The 21304-nt window shown below is 38.6% G+C and overlaps 1 pseudogene; it reads left to right on the top strand.

The window, feature by feature from the left end:
- LOC117483765 lies at window positions 1-6919 on the top strand (annotated as a pseudogene).
- Window positions 6920-21304: the final 14385 nt, after the last annotated feature.

The raw sequence follows: 21304 nt of genomic DNA, 5'->3' as shown, positions 1-21304 counted from the left end.
ACGCTGAAGATGAAGATGGCTCTGAGGGTAAGATAAGAGAAGAAGTACTTTATTGATCTCAATTTGGGAAATGTTTGGCACAAGGCATTGCACATGACTATATAACACAGATTCTACACTGATTCTGATTCTGTTTTAATTTCAGGTGCTGAGCTTGGACAAATGCCCTCCCTCTTCCTCCTCCCCCTCCTCCCCCTCTTCAGTGCAGGTCAACAAGAACAAGAAAACAAACCCTCAACCTGCCGCCTCTTCCTCCGACTCCCCCGTTCCTCCCTCCTCCACCTTCGATATCCCTCGCTCCGCCTCAGTGTCGGCGCAGGACGTCATGAATCGAAGGAAAGAAGCCAACGATCCTTTGGGGCAGGGGGGAAGAGGAGGAGGTTTAGCTCTGAGTGGGAGGAGCTCCTCTAATCTCGCCATTTCCGGGTCGCAGCAATATCTGGCGGGCGGAAAAGAGCTGACTCCAAGCATCGCTTCTGATATCTCCAACCCTTACGCCACTCAGGAGCTCCAGCAGAGACTCGCGCAGCTGCAGAAGTAACTATCAAACTATCATATATCAATTTATCTCAAGTCAAGTCAACTTTATTGTCAATCTTTCAGTTTGTGTGTACCAAGCCCCAGGGAAGTGCCCCGGACTCTGAGGAAAATATTTGTTGTGGCCAAACGGCGGTACTACAACTCCTGTATCAGTCCGTGACGTCATCCGGCCCAGAAAGACTTTTCCCCATTGACTAACATCGGGAAAGAGTAGTCTGTAAATCAGCTTATCATTTTTTTTAAACGAAATAAACTACCCAGCACGAACACTATTACATCCCTTATTAGAATAATTCGGTCCTTAAAGTTGTAAAATGCACTAAAAGCCGAATCTAAATGTATTTTCTCTCTCCATTCATTCTATTGAGCCGAAGGTGGGCAGGGCTTAATGACAGGGGGCGGGGCTTACGGGAAAACGCAACTGCGCTCTATGAGCTACATACGGGTACTTCTGCTCTGACAGCAAGGCATGATGGGTAATTTGTGACGTTTTGCTCTTGAGAATGTCAGGCCATTTTGTCCTCATGCGCCAATGAGCAGCTCTCATAGGAAAGAACGAGACCCCGCCTCCCTCGCTGTATCCAGTTCTTATTATACATCCATGGTTTAACCCTCTCTCTCTCTCTCTCTCTCTCTGCAGTGGTTCTGGTCCTGGTCACTCCCCTCTGGGTGAGATCCAGCTCACCATCAGACACTCCTCCCAGAGGAACAAACTCATCGTGGTGGTGCACGGCTGCAGGTACGAACAACAAAGAACCAGGAGTTTTACTGACTCTATATATCAGGAGAGGGTTTTTTAAGTCTTCAGTTATAATCTGTTGTTTCCCTTCCCTCAGAAACCTGATAGCGTTCACGGACCACGGCTCGGACCCGTACGTCCGCCTCTACCTGCTTCCCGACAAACGGAGGTCAGTGTGAAAACTCACACCTTCAAGAAGACCCTCAACCCCGTTTACGACCAGACGTGAGTCCCACCTTCACTGGCCTTTTTGGACAACTTATTTTCATTAAAATGTCAAAAAATAACTAGATCTATGATGCGTAGTTTGTGGAGTTATCCCACATCTTTCTAACAATTGTCAAACCAGAGAAATCTGTCGTTATTAATCAGAATCAGAATCAGAATACCTTTATTAGTTCCACAGAGGGGAAATGTACATTTGTTACAGCAGAAAAGAGCCAAAGACAGCGTAATGTTACCTAAGAAGCATGCATGAAAAAAGTTGCATAATTTACTAAATGCACATCCAGTTCTGAGGATTTAGCAGCCAGGTATATATTGCACAGTTATTAACGGCATATATATATTGCACATATTGCACATAGTTGGTTGGTATTTAACAACAAGGGGTGTTATCGTCTGTTAACAAGGTCAGAAACCTTCAAGCCACATATTTACAATACACTTTGTAGATTTGTAGATAAAAAAACAGTGACTTGATGGGATGGTGAGAGCAAATGATATCACCAAACGCTGTCTTTAGTTAATTTGTTGATTGACAAGAATCAGAATCAGAATCCCTTTATTAGTCCCACAGAGGGTGTGGTGGGGGAAACTTCTGTAGCAATGGAGAGTCAGGACTCAAATGGCGCATTTCCACTACACGGTCGGCCTCGGCCACACTCGGTACGGCTCGGTACGGCTTGGCCGCGTTGGGCCTTAACAGGGCCGACTCACTTCATGCTGCGCTTCCATTACAGTTTAGGAACTGGGGTAGTTACTATAGTAACGCAGTGTAGGCGGAGCCGTGACGTCATCTTCAATGAGAAATCTAGAAACACAACACAGCCGTTAGCTGTGAGCACTCAGAGCTCACAGCTCCTTATATATGTTCAGAAACTCGACAAAAGTTAAACAAGTACACACCACAGACTGCCTGTGTCATGGTGAATACAGTCGCTGCTTTATTTATGTCTGTATAGGCCGTTGTTGTGAGTGTGGACGGTCGGGGCATATACTGCGTTAGCTTAGCCAATCTCCATCTAGAAAAACACGAATTTTAAAAGGTTTTTCGCCTGCCGTCTGTCTGCAGACTTGACAAAGCATTAATTCATGGTTTTTACTAACCGGTATCAGTATGTTGTTACTTCGGCATCATTTTGAAACGTGTATTACAATTAAATCACGGTCAAATATGTCCATCTTGTTGTAGTTCTAGCCCTCTTGCCAGCGCTCCTCTCTCTAGTTTAGCATACTCAGCCCGACTCAGCCCTGTTTGTTGGCCCCGATAGAACCACAATTTTCTAGGGCCAGAAAAGAGGGGAAAAAGTGGCCCCGCGCCGTGCCGCGCCGGAACGAGGCCTAGTGGAAGCACAACCAAAAAAGGGGACGGCACGACACGGCACGCTTAAAGCGAGCTACGCGCTGCAATGGAAATGCGCCAAAAGAGACACGAGGAGAGCTGGAGCTTTGATGGCAAACACTGACGGTTTATTTGGAGCTTCGGCCGGAGAATTGACAAGACAGGTGGTGTGTCACGAGTTGACACAGCGGTTGCCAAACCAATTCTGAAGAACTCTTTCTACAGCTCGAGGTTTTAACTAGTTCGGAGTGTAATAATCAACATTCTTCATCAGCGAGATTAAACAATTATGGACCCTGAATCCAGTGGCGTCGCCTGGCCTGGGCATCCGGGGCTTTAGCCCCGAATGTTTTTTCTGTAGCCCCGGACAATTCTCCCTCAATAATATAATACATTAACCGTGCTTTACGTGAACCTCATCATGACACAAGAGAGGACGGCAGCACTGTAATTTCCCGTGTTCAGTGAATGCAACAGAGGCATGACACCAGACCAATCAGAGAGTTGCATGGAAATAAACGTGTGCTTGTGTCATTCAAGCTCGGCTCTGTGTGTGTGTGGCAATAGCGCATTTAGTGTGATAGAGAGAGAGAGAGAGGGGCCGGTGTCAGCATGGACCGTGTTGTTAGCATCTGGTTAGCTAGCTGCACTAACGGACATAAGGAGCTGTTTGTTCCACAACAAGCTGGAGGAGAGTCCTCTCCTCTCAGACTGAGAGACTCAGGTGAGCTAAAGGACTCTCTGAGTGTTTAGATAGTTAACTTTAGTCTAAGTTATCTCAGTGGGTCTCAAACGGTTTGGTCACAAATTATTCAAAAGATTATTTCCGCGGCACACCTTCATATGATCATTATAGTTATTAAAAAAAAGAGAATAAATGAAAAACAGTTATGAAATACTATATGGCAGTAAAAAAAGAATAAAGTTTAAAAGGGGAGTGATTAGTAAAATATCCATAAAGAAAAAGTACATCTGTTTACAGTTCTGCTTCATATGGGTGTTGAGAGAGGTATCCATAGATCTCTTCATTTTGCTCTCAAAGTGCACCAGATTGATGCTTTTAACTTCAATATTTAAAAAAAAATCTTCCAGGGGGAGCATCCCCCGGACCCCCCGAGAGGAGGTGAGCCACCCACTCATAAAAAATACCACTTTACCCCTGCCTATATGCCGTGAGCTGATTATCGAGCCTTCATTGTAACAGTCGCGGGTGTACTGTGCGTGTGGGGAGTGTTGCAGTAAAAAATGCCACTGTAGTGCCGCCGCCACTGTGGGCTAAGCCCCGAATGTTTTCAGGTCCAGGCGACGCCCCTGCCTGAATCTAACTAGAGCTCTCGTCCATAGAAAAGAATGTGCGGCAGGGAACCTTCGTCCCTGAACAGTAAACTACCTCATGGCGGCTTGTGCTCGGTCATAGACTGGCAACAACAATGCGCCCAAGCTGCCCCTCCTTACGAGAGATAGCAGCAATACCCAAGGCCGTAGACCTATGCCATGGGAAGGAGAATGTGAGATGAGAACATGATGAACTGGGTCGAAGGTTGAATACCTAAGCATATTATTCCCTAACAGTGAGCATTTGGTGAGGGATATTGTCAGATATCTGGAACAAACTCCCAGAAACCTGCAGGTCCGCTGCAACTCTGACTACTTTTAAATCCAGGTTGAAGACTTTGTAACTTTTATTTATGTTTAATTATCTTTGCTTTTTAATGTTTCTAATGTGTTTTATGCTCTTAATGTCTTTGATTTTTGTAAAGCACTTTGAATTGCCTTGTGTTGAAAAGTGCTATATAAATAAACTTGCCTTGCCTTATAGTCTGGAGTGGCAGGAAAATAAATACTATAGGCGCTTTCACACCAAGTACTTTTCCCAGGAATAGTTCCCGGAACTGTTATTTCCTGGAACTATCTAGTAAATCGTGTTCAAACCGGAATAAGTCCCTGAGGGAGCCGCTGACGTCACTTCTTCTTCTTCTGCTTTGGGTTTACTGGCAGGCCGCAAACAACTTCACGGCGTATACTGCCACCCGAAGTCCGCGGCCGGAAGTCCCCGGAGTTGGGGACTGGCTTCAGTAGAAGCTGCTGGGACTCCCAGCAGCTTCTACTGAAGCCTTCCGAGTAAATTGCCAGAAGCGCCGACACCTCCTCATCTCCACCGCTCCCCTTTCTTTTGTGTTGCCATAAGTTAGTCTCTCTCCGTTTGTGCGCTGGGCTAATGCTAATGCTAATAATGCTAATGCGAGCAAATAAAATGGCGGCTTCACAAAAACTTTTCAGAGTTTTACGGGGCGTGGTTTGCAATTCGCCCAGCCAATCAGAAATTGGAACCTTTTCCTCCCCAGGAAAGTACCTGCTCTCTAGCAGGGACTAAAAAGGGGTGAAAAGGTTTGCAAAAAAAAGTTCTAGTTCTTTTTGGTGTGATCACAAAATCCCAGGAACTATCGGAAATATTCCTGGGAAAAGTACTCCGGTGTGAAAGCGCCTTGTGCTTTTAAACGTAGTATTTTAGCAGCTGATGATTGGTAATGTTTCCTCTCCTCCTCAGCTATGAGTTCAGTGTGTCTCTCGTGGAGCTCCACAGACGCACTCTGGACGTCGCGGTGAAGAACGGAGGAGGACTGCTCTCCAAACACAAAGGCCTTCTGGGAAAGGTACGCTCTCTCACTACAGATTCTACACGCTTCATTAAATACAGAAATGTCTTGAAATCAATCCAATTATCTATAAAGCAGTCTTTGTTTGAGGATTATGGATTTAAATCTTGAGTTTTGACAATATTCCAGTGTGTTCATCTACCTGAAATAGTGTTACAAGAGTATCTTCAAGGATGGTAGATTATTCTGCTCATGTCATATTTCAACTGTTTGCAGTCTTTTAAACACTTGATGTAGCATTTTTAAATAAGCTCTGTTGTCTTTTCTCCTCAGGTTCTGGTGGATTTGACGTACGAGGACACGTCTAAGGGTTGGACACAATGGTGAGTGATTGATATCTCACTTATTATTTATAAAACTCTGATCATACAAATATGAAGACCAACAAACAGCTCAGTTTCATGTATGTTGTTAAGAAATCTTTGAATAAAAATAAAAGCATGTATCTGTCAGACTTCCAAAATAAAAGCATGTATCTGTCAGATTTCCAAAATAAAAGCATGTATCTGTCAGATTTCCAAAATAAAAGCATGGCTCTGTCAGATTTTCAAAATAAAAGCATGTATCTGTCAGACTTCCAAAATAAAAGCATGTATCTGTCAGATTTCCAAAATAAAAGCGTGGATCTGTCCGATTTTCAAAATAAAAGCTTCTCTTTCTCCTCCTGCAGGTATGAGCTGAGTGAAGATGGTCTGACGAAACCTCAACAACTATAGAGCGAAACAACCATCACAATCACCATCATCATCATCATCACAATCATCATCACCACAACCATCATCATCATCATCATCATCATCATCATCACCACAATGATACGAGACATCTATTATTTTTACTAAGTGTACAAAGTAAAGAAGAAGCAGCTTTGATCCATTTAACCACATCAGTCGCAAGGCAGACCTCCCCTTTAAGAAGAGCCAGGCTTTAAAGGGAGTATTCCACATGTAGAATATTCAATATATCACCAATACTACTATGTACTGCTGTGGAAAATATATTCCATATTTATAGGAGAATATATATACCAGCTGTAGATGAAGACAATCTATTTTTTTGCGGTAAAATATGTAAAAGTTTGTAAATATATAAACGATGACGCTCGACTAAAGAGGGCGCCGTGTTTGAGAGAGATTCAGGCCAAATGATTGTTTGTCGTTTTCTTTGATTTCTTTGAAAACATTCTAGACGCCACCAAAGAGACGAGAAGTCATTTTTTGTATTCTCTTCCCTCGTTTGCTTTCCTCCGGTTTAATTCCACTTTGATAACATGTGTTTAAAACATCTTAAAGATAAGTATAAGTACACACAGGGGCGCCGCTTGCAAAGAGGCAAGGCAGGGCTTGGGGCCCCGGACCAGAAGGGGGCCCCCAAAGAAGGTAGATTAAGAAGGTCCACAACATGAAACACCCTTTCATTTACTGCAACGACATGTCGGGAAACCCCCTCAAGGCGGCCCCATGCATAGCGCGCCGTAAAATGCTGCTTCTTATTTTAAGTTTCGTTGCCTTGCTCCGCTCGGGGGGGGGGGGGGAGAGTGTGTTGGGGCGCCACTGATGGCTGGTTCGAGGGGCCCCCACTGAATTTTTGCCTAGGGCCCCCACAGACTCTAGAATCGCCACTGAGTACACAAAGGGTGTGTTAAATCCACAGTTTTTGTATCCGGAAATACACCTGTTGTTATTCTAGAATAAGGCCATTGTTATTGTTTTTAAAGCTGAATATTTTGTGTTTTTTTTATCTATCTGGGATCATCAGTCGGTTTTAGCGAGTAGTTCTTATCTCAAATTAAGAGTATTTATAATAAAGAATTGCCAAATTAAAGAGTCATGTACTGCAGTTATATAAATAACATATTTATGGAGTAGTGTTCCCTTCCTTTATGAGAAAAGACCTATTTTTTCTGTTAAATATGAAAGTTAGAAGTTGAAAAAAGACAGATTTATCCGTATTTCCCCAAATATTAGTATTGCAATTATCACGCATATTTTCTTCATTTATCTAAAGCCACTATATATAAAAACACATTTTATACACATTTATAGTATTGTCATGTTCCCCGATTAATGTGTATCATAAAGAAAACATCACTTCCTGTCGGCTTTTCACAATAAGATATCTCCAGTTTTTTGTCTTTTATTTTGAAAATACAGGAATAAACCAGTGAATAAAGACAGTGTTTGTGATGTTTAAATTACAGAAGAAATCTAATAAAAGTGGCTTTAAAAACTGATACAATTGGGAAAAAATGACATTAACAAAATGTACACATTAACAGTTTACACTTTAAATTTACACCAAAAATATTCCTAGTACAAATATGTTTGCACCACTTTTCACATTAATAAAAACACTTCTGATTGCTTTTTTTTTTTTTAAAAGCTTTTTAATACACAAAAAAGTTCATTTAAAAAATTCACATTGGTACCCAAACTAAGAGAAATTATCTGCAACACAAAAATGTTTCCCCTTTTTGTAACATTGTCAAAAATATGCGAAAAATAAGCTTTATTTACTGGCCAATAAATATGGACAAATAATGGCTTTAAAAATAAAGAAAATTGGAGTAAGATGACGACAAAATCTTCTGAAAAATATCAAATAATTACAAATAAATCCACAAATAACTACTTTTAAAGTTGAGAAAATTGGAATTAATTGACATCTCCTAAAATTTGAAATACGTTTTTTTTTTTTTTTTTTCTTTAGTTTGTCGCCATTTCAGTCTGGGTTTATATCGTCATGAGTTCCGCTATAATCAAGTTTTCCACATGTTGTTTATGAATCAACATGAGTCTTAACGTGTCAATAATACGTGTCATTTTTAGGTCTTGAAATTGTTGAAATTCACATTTACTTATTTTATTTGGTGTACATATATTTGTTACCACGCATATCATGTTAAAAAACTGCATTGATTTCACAGCACTTGCTCAAAAGGGATTTATATCAAACTACAACAGTAGTAGTACATATCCCGCTTCAATCTCATTAGTATGCATAAAAAAGTGACAGGTCACACCTTCTAAGTCCCGCCCCCTAATTATGTTAATGACCCCCCTTTGATATGCTAATGAGCCCCTTTGTTCGAGGTGTTATCGCGTACAGGTGTTACATCCTCACCGGTAGCCCCCACCCCCCTCAGCCCACCCCCCTCCCCCTCACATACAGGTGTTACATCCTCTCAGGTAGCCCCCCACCCCGCTCAGCCCCCACCCCTCTCAACCACCCCCTCCTTACAGCAGGTTTCACATCCTCCCTGTCGCCCCCCATCCCCTCCTCAGCCCCCACCCCTCTCAACCCCCTCCTCCTCCCCCCTCCTGTCCGGTCGGCATGTTCGTTACAGTTTAAATCTTCCGTGGCAAAATTAGAAAAGTGCCGGCTAAAGGTCTTCTATGTTATTTAATGAGCTTTGAAACAAACTGATATGATTCGATATTAAACCAACTAGTTATAGTAGATTAATTAACTATTCAAAACGTGTACAGTAATTTACAATAACACGGGAATAATAAACGGACTGCTCTCCCCCCTCCTGACAACACGCCAGTATCATGCAGCTCGCGGGTCCAATAATGAGTGACTCGACAGTAAAACTAAAACAAACTTTAACTAGTTTAGGTAGTTTGAGAGGTAATTAAAATAGCTACGTGTGTTATCTACGAGTGTGTTTTGTTCCGCTCACCGCATGCAGAGATGCATGTCGAATAGTCCGCAGCACCGGGGTCTCCCTCCGTCAGCAACAGTGGGTATCCCCCGTCAGATTAGACGTTACTAGCGTTTATGTCCATGCATAATCAGCCCCTATAGGACATCTTTTGTCTGTCACACACTATTCTTGTATGTCACATAAGAGGTGCAACTGATGCGGTATTGCGCTAAAGGGGATATCCTTCTGGCCGGAGAGATTTCCATCCATCCACACACACACACACACACACACACACACACACACACACACACACACCCATACCCGTATTCCCCTCCTACCCCGCCTTTTAAAAAAAAATAAGAGTTGGGTTAATAACTAAGGAGGCTCTCTTGAAGTGTACGGATGGTGAACTAATGTTTAATTACTATACTAACTATAAGGGCCTCTCTTTGTTGAAAGGAGGGGTAATCTGGTAATAAATGCAACAAAGTCTCTCTGAAGAGGTTGGCAATAAATTAAAGATCTTAATGACCCCATGGCGTTTGTTTTTTTTCCTTATGTTTAATTACATCAAATCCACTAATAAAATAATCCCTATATGAAGTTATATGTGTCATCTTTCCTGAAACTGAAGTGCTGTCCGTTTTACAAACAAGTTATCTTTCTGCTTCTTCACCCCTGAATTGTCCTCCCCCGTCCCTATTACTTCAGCCATCACATCAAGTCAGATCTGTGAAATTAAACACCTCTTCTCAAAGCGTGACTTCCCTATTGGGGGAGTGGGGCAGTAGGGCCTAACCCGATTTGGCCAAATATACTAACATGCAGAACATATGGTATGTTTTGAAAAAAGACTAACCATCTATCCAGTTCAAGCTGTCTTTAAGATGTGACATTGCGCTCTGACTTTTTCCCGTAAAATCGTGACAAACTATTACTTATTAAATTTGACCTCATACTGCTTGGTTGAAAATGATAGATGAGCATTTTACCAACAGATCAACGCGCAATCAACCCATACAGGACATCTCTTTCTACACATTATGTGTTATCACTATAATATCATGTCATTATTTAATGTTGTTTTGTTTGTGTGTGTGTGTGTGTGTGTACAACGAAGTCTCTTTGAGAGGAAAATTATAATTTAAAGATCTTATTACCCCCTTATTGTTTAACTACTTCACACAACTATTAAAGAATCCCTATATGAAGTTACATGAGGCTACATTTACTGGTGTGCTTCCCTAGATGATGTAAATAGTCTAAGTGTCATGTTAGGGGGGCATTACGGACCTCAGGAGTCCGCCCTTGGAGGCTTGGAGAGCGGATAAAGAGAGGTGTAGAACTAACAAAAAATAATTAAGTATTTGCAATGCATAAACATAGAAGTTATCACTGTCATATTATGATCACTTAATGTAAGTAAGTTTAAGTAAAACTAACACAAGTCAATATTATTCACCTAGGCATTAGTGGGCTTGAGGGTCTCAGGGAGCGTGGACAAAGTGACTTGTCTCTGTATTTGAGGATTCTCAGTGCAGGCACTAACAGGAAGCTGCTGTGCATTAGTGGAGAGTCCTCTGAAGGCAGCTGTTATTTCATTCACACACTCATCTGTTACCTGCTGACTCCTCATAGTAAGTCTAGCCAAGTCAGCTGTTAAGTTGTCCATACCATCGCTTGATAACTGGTAACTTTTGATTGACAGTCCAGCCATGGCAGCTGCCAACTCGTCCATATAATTCTTAAGAACGTGGTGCCAATACTACAAAAAAGTATATATATTAGGTCAGTTAACCTTGAAGAGCTAAACAGTTCAAGTGGTAAGTAACTAAGTATTTGCAATGAATAAACATAGAAATGATCACTGTCATATTATATAATCACTTAATATGGAGATAAGTAAAACTGACACAGACAGTTTAAACTGCTTGTTAAAACGCTATTGCTTATTGTGTTTTCTCAGCCCACTAACATAAATAAGGATGTATAATATAAAAAACTAGAAAACGATATAGTATTTTCAAGTCTTACTTTAGTATGGTAAAATTAAGAATAAGTCACATTAAAGTGTGTCATGATTTTCCGTAAAAAAGTCAAGTATAGTTTGTCAAAAGAATATGAAAAAATCATTTTGTAGAGTAGTATGTTGAAAATCTCAGTGTTTAACTGAACACACCTACATGTGATAACGCCTCGAACAAAGGGGTAATTAGCATACAAAGGGGGGTCACTAGCATCAGTGGGGGAAAGGTGCTACGGGAATGAACTTTGAGGAGGGGGAACTTGTAAGAATTTCCAGCTTTTGAAGACAATTATGTGGTACCCGTCCTTACAGCTAAACAAATCCTATGCCAGGTATTCAACAGACCACAAGAAGCACAAGAAGCCCCAGAAAGGATTACATTCAGAGCTAATAATGGTGAAACCGAAGAAGAAGCAAAGCAGATTATAATCGTTGCGGGTGAAAGGATAGAGAATTTGCAAGTGATGTTAATGCACTTATCTGATATAAAAAATGCATTCATTTACTTCCAAGAGACCCCTAAACATCTAGTTGGGCAATGTGAATTGAACGATAAACCGATCACTGTAAATGAAACGCGGAGAGAGGCAGCAGTGCAAATCGTTAAGTCTATTACCTTGTATGCACTACGACATTAACTTGGTCAAATGTAATATGTCTTTCCGAAGATGTGGCGAATGGTGTGTTTTTCAATTAAACAACCATAACAAATGAAAATGTGTTTTATTTTTGCTTTCATATATAGTAATAGTATTAACTCCTCTGACTAGACTGTACTAAAATAAGACGTTTCACTGTTAAATAAAAATGGAAGTAGAAAATCGAGATAATGATGAGGCTCGTTATGTATCCAGTAACTATGAACAGCAGTTTGAAAATGTTATTTAACCCTTTAACTCTAATTGACAAATCTAAAATAGCCTCTAGCTTATCTATAAGTTTGTGATTTTCACACTTATTCACTGACACAAGGCAGATTATGGCTTTTTTCTCTTGCCAAGATACTTTTAGACACACTCTGAGGTATGCAAAACCTTAAAACTAGAAAATGAAGTACATTGTCTGATTAGATTTTTTCGTAAAGACTGTTTCTCTAAAAGGCAAGTTTGTGATTTTTAACACTTATTTACTGACACAAGGCAGATTTTGACTTTTTTCTCTTTTCATGTGTTACCAAGATACTTTTTAGATACACTTTTATGTATGCAACACTTAACAAAGGGGTATAATATGAAGTACTTTGTAAGGGAATGGGGGTTTCTTTAATACCCCTTTTTTTATTTCTAAAAAACACTTGTACAGTTAAATAATGTAGGTTTTTCTCTGATATTCTAGTTATTTTCAGCTACCAAGATACTTTTGTTGATACACTTTTATGTAGGAACATTTGGCAACTGGTAGAATGTCAATTATTTTGTAACAAAAATGTATTTTCTTAAAGACTGTGACTCTAAAAGGGAAGTTGGTGATTTTAACACTTATTCACTGACACAAGGCACATTATGGCTTTTTTCTCTTGCCAAGATACTTTTAGACACACTCTGAGGTATGCAAAACCTTAAAACTAGAAAATGAAGTACATTGTCTGATTAGATTTTTTTCGTAAAGACTGTTTCTCTAAAAGGCAAGTTTGTGATTTTTAACACTTATTTACTGACACAAGGCAGATTTTGACTTTTTTTTTTTCTTTTCATGTGTTACCAAGATACTTTTTAGATACACTTTTATGTATGCAACACTTAACAAAGGGGTATAATATGAAGTACTTTGTAAGGGAATGGGGGTTTCTTTAATACCCCTTTTTTTTATTTCTAAAAAACACTTGTACAGTTAAATAATGTAGGTTTTCTCTGATATTCTAGTTATTTTCAGCTACCAAGATATTTTTGTTGATACACTTTTATGTAGGAACATTTGGCAACTGGTAGAATGTCAATTATTTTGTAACAAAAATGTATTTTCTTAAAGACTGTGACTCTAAAAGGGAAGTTGGTGATTTTAACACTTCTATTTTTCCCCCGTTGTCTTTCACTTACTGTTTTGATACAGTTTTATGTATGACAACTTTACAACTGGTAGAAAGTTAAGTACTTTTTCTTTCATATTATTTAACACAACATTACTTTTTTCATATTTTTCAACATACTGTGATATATATATATATATATATTTTTTTTTCCTCTCCATTATATTTTTGAATATACAGCAAACTCCTGGACTACTATCGTCACCACCAGTGTGGACACCCACATATTGCAGTACTACTGCTGCTGATGTTACTCCTGGGGCCAAGACGTCTCTGTTTCTGAACATAGTGAAATCGGAGTTGGTTGATATTCTGGAGAGGGTGCTGCATTGGTACAGAGAAGAAATCTGCAATGGATGTCGAGTCAGCCACCCCAGCCAGAGGCAACACGATTGTCTGAATGACATTCCAGAATATGTCTTCAGAAACAATTACAACGCGTTAATGAAAAGACTTTGGCTCGCCGACTTCATTACTGTGATTGACCAGAGGCTTAATGATAAAAACATTTACACGGCTGAATGGAGGATCCAAGGCGCTTCGGAGGCTTTTATGCACAATCTCAAAAACTGCAGACGCCTCAAGGAGAGACTTGAAAAGATCCATGCCGAGCTGGATGGAGAAGAAGAAGACTAATAACCAGCGGTTGATTGAAGCCAGGGATTTTTATTTTATTTTTTTTTCCGATACTTTGACTTTTCTTTAAAGTAAAATTAAAAAAAAAAAAAAAAAAAAGGGATAACTACTATGGAAAACAATCTGTATATATTTATCAGAATGCAGTCAATACCTGTTTAATAAGTGTGTTGTTGATGACGATTGAAAACAGAATGAGTAGTGACCCCCGTGTAAACAGAATGGCTGAAGTTTGTAAACTAGAAGACATTTTGGATATCGTTCATTCTGGCAGTACTATTCCGGGTCATGGGGAAACGATTACAAACGAAACATTTAAAGTGGTACTGGAATCTTCATTTTCCGAAACATTCTGTAACATTAGTCAAGTCATAGTATAGTTTGACAAAAAGATCTTGAAAAAGTCATGACATTGTGTGTTGAAATGGTTTTGAATAAACACATCAGTATTTAAAAAAGTAAAATTGTATCAAGTGCATCAGACAACTCAAATTACTCCATTTGAACCATATTATAAATAAGTAAAGAATGGTCATAGTATATAGCAGGGCTGTTTAATAGTTTTCTGTGTTCTGTATTTTGTGTGTCAGTGTGTCAGTGTTGCATTGTTTCAGTGTTTCAGTGTTTCAGTGTTCTGTGTTTCAGTGTTGCAGTTTTTCAGTGTTTTGGGTGTCAGTGTGTCAGTGTTGCAGTGTTGCAGTGTTTCAGTGTTTTGTGTGTCAGTATTTCAGTGTGTCAGTGTTTCAGTGTTTCAGTGTTTTCAGTGTTTTCAGTGTTTTGTGTTTCAGTGTTTCAGTGTGTCAGTGTCTCAGTGTTTCTGTGTGTTTGTGTTTCAGTGTTTTCAGTGTTTTGTGTTTCAGTGTTTCAGTGTTTTTGTGTTTTTGTGTTTCTGTGTTTCTGTGTTTCTGTGTTTTTGTGTTACAGTGTTTCAGTGTTTTCAGTGTTTTGTGTTTCAGTGTTTCAGTGTTTTTTGTGTTTCAGTGTTTTTTGTGTGTCAGTGTTTTCAGTGTGTCAGTGTTTCAGTGTTGCAGTGTTTCAGTGTTTTCAGTGTTTTGTGTTTCAGTGTTTCAGTGTGTCAGTGTTTCAGTGTTTCAGTGTTTCAGTGTTGCAGTGTTTCAGTGTTTTGGGTGCCAGTGTGTCAGTGTTGCAGTGTTTCAGTGTTTTGTGTGTCAGTATTTCAGTGTCAGTGTTTCAGTGTTTCAGTGTTTATGTGTTTCAGTGTTTTCAGTGTTTTTGTGTTTCAGTGTTTCAGTGTTTCAGTGTTTTTGTGCTTCAGTGTTTCAGTGTTTCAGTGTTTTGTGTGTCAGAGTGTCAGTGTTTACAGCCTTTCTTTGCTCTGATCAATCCCCAGGGATCCTCCCCTGGAAGGAATATAGCAGGATGAGAGAAAAACATTTAAAAAAAAAAAAAAAAAAACGTATCTTAGAAGTGGCTATAACATTTGATGCAATTCTAAAAGATAGTCAGATTCCTAAAAAGTTACAAACGGATGCTGGAAAATAATTATTTAACAAGATTTTTGAAGCCTTGCTGAAGAAACAAATAATTATTTTCCAGCATCCGTTTGTAACTTTTTAGGAATCTGACTATCTTTTAGAATTGCATCAAATGTTATAGCCACTTCTAAGATACGTTTTTTTTTTTTTTTTTTAAATGTTTTTCTCTCATCCTGCTATATTCCTTCCAGGGGAGGATCCCTGGGGATTGATCAGAGCAAAGAAAGGCTGTAAACACTGACACTCTGACACACAAAACACTGAAACACTGAAACACTGAAGCACAAAAACACTGAAACACTGAAACACTGAAACACAAAAACACTGAAAACACTGAAACACATAAACACTGAAACACTGAAACACTGACACTGAAATACTGACACACAAAACACTGAAACACTGCAACACTGACACACTGGCACCCAAAACACTGAAACACTGCAACACTGAAAACACTGAAACACTGTAACACAAAAACACAGAAACACAGAAACACAGAAACACAAAAACACAAAAACACTGAAACACTGAAACACAAAACACTGAAAACACTGAAACACAAACACACTGAAACACTGAGACACTGACACACTGAAACACTGAAACACAAAACACTGAAAACACTGAAAACACTGAAACACTGAAACACTGACACACTGAAATACTGACACACAAAACACTGAAACACTGCAACACTGCAACACTGACACACTGACACCCAAAACACTGAAACACTGCAACACTGAAACACAGAACACTGAAACACTGAAACACTGAAACAATGCAACACTGACACACTGACACACAAAATACAGAACACAGAAAACTATTAAACAGCCCTGCTATATACTATGACCATTCTTTACTTATTTATAATATGGTTCAAATGGAGTAATTTGAGTTGTCTGATGCACTTGATACAATTTTACTTTTTTAAATACTGATGTGTTTATTCAAAACCATTTCAACACACAATGTCATGACTTTTTCAAGATCTTTTTGTCAAACTATACTATGACTTGACTAATGTTACAGAATGTTTCGGAAAATGAAGATTCCAGTACCACTTTAAATGTTTCGTTTGTAATCGTTTCCCCATGACCCGGAATAGTACTGCCAGAATGAACGATATCCAAAATGTCTTCTAGTTTACAAACTTCAGCCATTCTGTTTACACGGGGGTCACTACTCATTCTGTTTTCAATCGTCATCAACAACACACTTATTAAACAGGTATTGACTGCATTCTGATAAATATATACAGATTGTTTTCCATAGTAGTTATCCCTTTTTTTTTTTTTTTTTTTATTTTACTTTAAAGAAAAGTCAAAGTATCGGAAAAATAAATAAAATAAAAATCCCTGGCTTCAATCAACCGCTGGTTATTAGTCTTCTTCTTCTCCATCCAGCTCGGCATGGATCTTTTCAAGTCTCTCCTTGAGGCGTCTGCAGTTTTTGAGATTGTGCATAAAAGCCTCCGAAGCGCCTTGGATCCTCCATTCAGCCGTGTAAATGTTTTTATCATTAAGCCTCTGGTCAATCACAGTAATGAAGTCGGCGAGCCAAAGTCTTTTCATTAACGCGTTGTAATTGTTTCTGAAGACATATTCTGGAATGTCATTCAGACAATCGTGTTGCCTCTGGCTGGGGTGGCTGACTCGACATCCATTGCAGATTTCTTCTCTGTACCAATGCAGCACCCTCTCCAGAATATCAACCAACTCCGATTTCACTATGTTCAGAAACAGAGACGTCTTGGCCCCAGGAGTAACATCAGCAGCAGTAGTACTGCAATATGTGGGTGTCCACACTGGTGGTGACGATAGTAGTCCAGGAGTTTGCTGTATATTCAAAAATATAATGGAGAGGAAAAAAATATATATATATATATATATATCACAGTATGTTGAAAAATATGAAAAAAGTAATGTTGTGTTAAAATAATATGAAAGAAAAAGTACTTAACTTTCTACCAGTTGTAAAGTTGTCATACATAAAACTGTATCAAAACAGTAAGTGAAAGACAACGGGGGAAAAATAGAAGTGTTAAAATCACCAACTTCCCTTTTAGAGTCACAGTCTTTAAGAAAATACATTTTTGTTACAAAATAATTGACATTCTACCAGTTGCCAAATGTTCCTACATAAAAGTGTATCAACAAAAATATCTTGGTAGCTGAAAATAACTAGAATATCAGAGAAAACCTACATTATTTAACTGTACAAGTGTTTTTTAGAAATAAAAAAAGGGGTATTAAAGAAACCCCCATTCCCTTACAAAGTACTTCATATTATACCCCTTTGTTAAGTGTTGCATACATAAAAGTGTATCTAAAAAGTATCTTGGTAACACATGAAAAGAAAAAAAAAAAGTCAAAATCTGCCTTGTGTCAGTAAATAAGTGTTAAAAATCACAAACTTGCCTTTTAGAGAAACAGTCTTTACGAAAAAAATCTAATCAGACAATGTACTTCATTTTCTAGTTTTAAGGTTTTGCATACCTCAGAGTGTGTCTAAAAGTATCTTGGCAAGAGAAAAAAGCCATAATGTGCCTTGTGTCAGTGAATAAGTGTTAAAATCACCAACTTCCCTTTTAGAGTCACAGTCTTTAAGAAAATACATTTTTGTTACAAAATAATTGACATTCTACCAGTTGCCAAATGTTCCTACATAAAAGTGTATCAACAAAAGTATCTTGGTAGCTGAAAATAACTAGAATATCAGAGAAAAACCTACATTATTTAACTGTACAAGTGTTTTTTAGAAATAAAAAAAGGGGTATTAAAGAAACCCCCATTCCCTTACAAAGTACTTCATATTATACCCCTTTGTTAAGTGTTGCATACATAAAAGTGTATCTAAAAAGTATCTTGGTAACACATGAAAAGAGAAAAAAGTCAAAATCTGCCTTGTGTCAGTAAATAAGTGTTAAAAATCACAAACTTGCCTTTTAGAGAAACAGTCTTTACGAAAAAATCTAATCAGACAATGTACTTCATTTTCTAGTTTTAAGGTTTTGCATACCTCAGAGTGTGTCTAAAAGTATCTTGGCAAGAGAAAAAAAGCCATAATCTGCCTTGTGTCAGTGAATAAGTGTGAAAATCACAAACTTATAGATAAGCTAGAGGCTATTTTAGATTTGTCAATTAGAGTTAAAGGGTTAAATAACATTTTCAAACTGCTGTTCATAGTTACTGGATACATAACGAGCCTCATCATTATCTCGATTTTCTACTTCCATTTTTATTTAACAGTGAAACGTCTTATTTTAGTACAGTCTAGTCAGAGGAGTTAATACTATTACTATATATGAAAGCAAAAATAAAACACATTTTCATTTGTTATGGTTGTTTAATTGAAAAACACACCATTCGCCACATCTTCGGAAAGACATATTACATTTGACCAAGTTAATGTCGTAGTGCATACAAGGTAATAGACTTAACGATTTGCACTGCTGCCTCTCTCCGCGTTTCATTTACAGTGATCGGTTTATCGTTCAATTCACATTGCCCAACTAGATGTTTAGGGGTCTCTTGGAAGTAAATGAATGCATTTTTTATATCAGATAAGTGCATTAACATCACTTGCAAATTCTCTATCCTTTCACCCGCAACGATTATAATCTGCTTTGCTTCTTCTTCGGTTTCACCATTATTAGCTCTGAATGTAATCCTTTCTGGGGCTTCTTGTGCTTCTTGTGGTCTGTTGAATACCTGGCATAGGATTTGTTTAGCTGTAAGGACGGGTACCACATAATTGTCTTCAAAAGCTGGAAATTCTTACAAGTTCCCCCTCCTCAAAGTTCATTCCCGTAGCACCTTTCCCCCACTGATGCTAGTGACCCCCCTTTGTATGCTAATTACCCCTTTGTTCGAGGCGTTATCACATGTAGGTGTGTTCAGTTAAACACTGAGATTTTCAACATACTACTCTACAAAATGATTTTTTCATATTCTTTTGACAAACTATACTTGACTTTTTTACGGAAAATCATGACACACTTTAATGTGACTTATTCTTAATTTTACCATACTAAAGTAAGACTTGAAAATACTATATCGTTTTCTAGTTTTTTATATTATACATCCTTATTTATGTTAGTGGGCTGAGAAAACACAATAAGCAATAGCGTTTTAACAAGCAGTTTAAACTGTCTGTGTCAGTTTTACTTATCTCCATATTAAGTGATTATATAATATGACAGTGATCATTTCTATGTTTATTCATTGCAAATACTTAGTTACTTACCACTTGAACTGTTTAGCTCTTCAAGGTTAACTGACCTAATATATATACTTTTTTGTAGTATTGGCACCACGTTCTTAAGAATTATATGGACGAGTTGGCAGCTGCCATGGCTGGACTGTCAATCAAAAGTTACCAGTTATCAAGCGATGGTATGGACAACTTAACAGCTGACTTGGCTAGACTTACTATGAGGAGTCAGCAGGTAACAGATGAGTGTGTGAATGAAATAACAGCTGCCTTCAGAGGACTCTCCACTAATGCACAGCAGCTTCCTGTTAGTGCCTGCACTGAGAATCCTCAAATACAGAGACAAGTCACTTTGTCCACGCTCCCTGAGACCCTCAAGCCCACTAATGCCTAGGTGAATAATATTGACTTGTGTTAGTTTTACTTAAACTTACTTACATTAAGTGATCATAATATGACAGTGATAACTTCTATGTTTATGCATTGCAAATACTTAATTATTTTTTGTTAGTTCTACACCTCTCTTTATCCGCTCTCCAAGCCTCCAAGGGCGGACTCCTGAGGTCCGTAATGCCCCCCTAACATGACACTTAGACTATTTACATCATCTAGGGAAGCACACCAGTAAATGTAGCCTCATGTAACTTCATATAGGGATTCTTTAATAGTTGTGTGAAGTAGTTAAACAATAAGGGGGGTAATAAGATCTTTAAATTATAATTTTCCTCTCAAAGAGACTTCGTTGTACACACACACACACACACACAAACAAAACAACATTAAATAATGACATGATATTATAGTGATAACACATAATGTGTAGAAAGAGATGTCCTGTATGGGTTGATTGCGCGTTGATCTGTTGGTAAAATGCTCATCTATCATTTTCAACCAAGCAGTATGAGGTCAAATTTAATAAGTAATAGTTTGTCACGATTTTACGGGAAAAAGTCAGAGCGCAATGTCACATCTTAAAGACAGCTTGAACTGGATAGATGGTTAGTCTTTTTTCAAAACATACCATATGTTCTGCATGTTAGTATATTTGGCCAAATCGGGTTAGGCCCTACTGCCCCACTCCCCCAATAGGGAAGTCACGCTTTGAGAAGAGGTGTTTAATTTCACAGATCTGACTTGATGTGATGGCTGAAGTAATAGGGACGGGGGAGGACAATTCAGGGGTGAAGAAGCAGAAAGATAACTTGTTTGTAAAACGGACAGCACTTCAGTTTCAGGAAAGATGACACATATAACTTCATATAGGGATTATTTTATTAGTGGATTTGATGTAATTAAACATAAGGAAAAAAAACAAACGCCATGGGGTCATTAAGATCTTTAATTTATTGCCAACCTCTTCAGAGAGACTTTGTTGCATTTATTACCAGATTACCCCTCCTTTCAACAAAGAGAGGCCCTTATAGTTAGTATAGTAATTAAACATTAGTTCACCATCCGTACACTTCAAGAGAGCCTCCTTAGTTATTAACCCAACTCTTATTTTTTTTTAAAAGGCGGGGTAGGAGGGGAATACGGGTATGGGTGTGTGTGTGTGTGTGTGTGTGTGTGTGTGTGTGTGTGTGTGTGTGGATGGATGGAAATCTCTCCGGCCAGAAGGATATCCCCTTTAGCGCAATACCGCATCAGTTGCACCTCTTATGTGACATACAAGAATAGTGTGTGACAGACAAAAGATGTCCTATAGGGGCTGATTATGCATGGACATAAACGCTAGTAACGTCTAATC

Source organism: Trematomus bernacchii, unplaced genomic scaffold (genome assembly GCF_902827165.1).
Source record: "Trematomus bernacchii unplaced genomic scaffold, fTreBer1.1, whole genome shotgun sequence".
Classification (NCBI taxonomy): domain Eukaryota; kingdom Metazoa; phylum Chordata; class Actinopteri; order Perciformes; family Nototheniidae; genus Trematomus; species Trematomus bernacchii.
The sequence above is the reverse complement of the archived record's forward strand: the minus strand, read 5'-3'. Positions and strand labels throughout refer to the sequence as shown.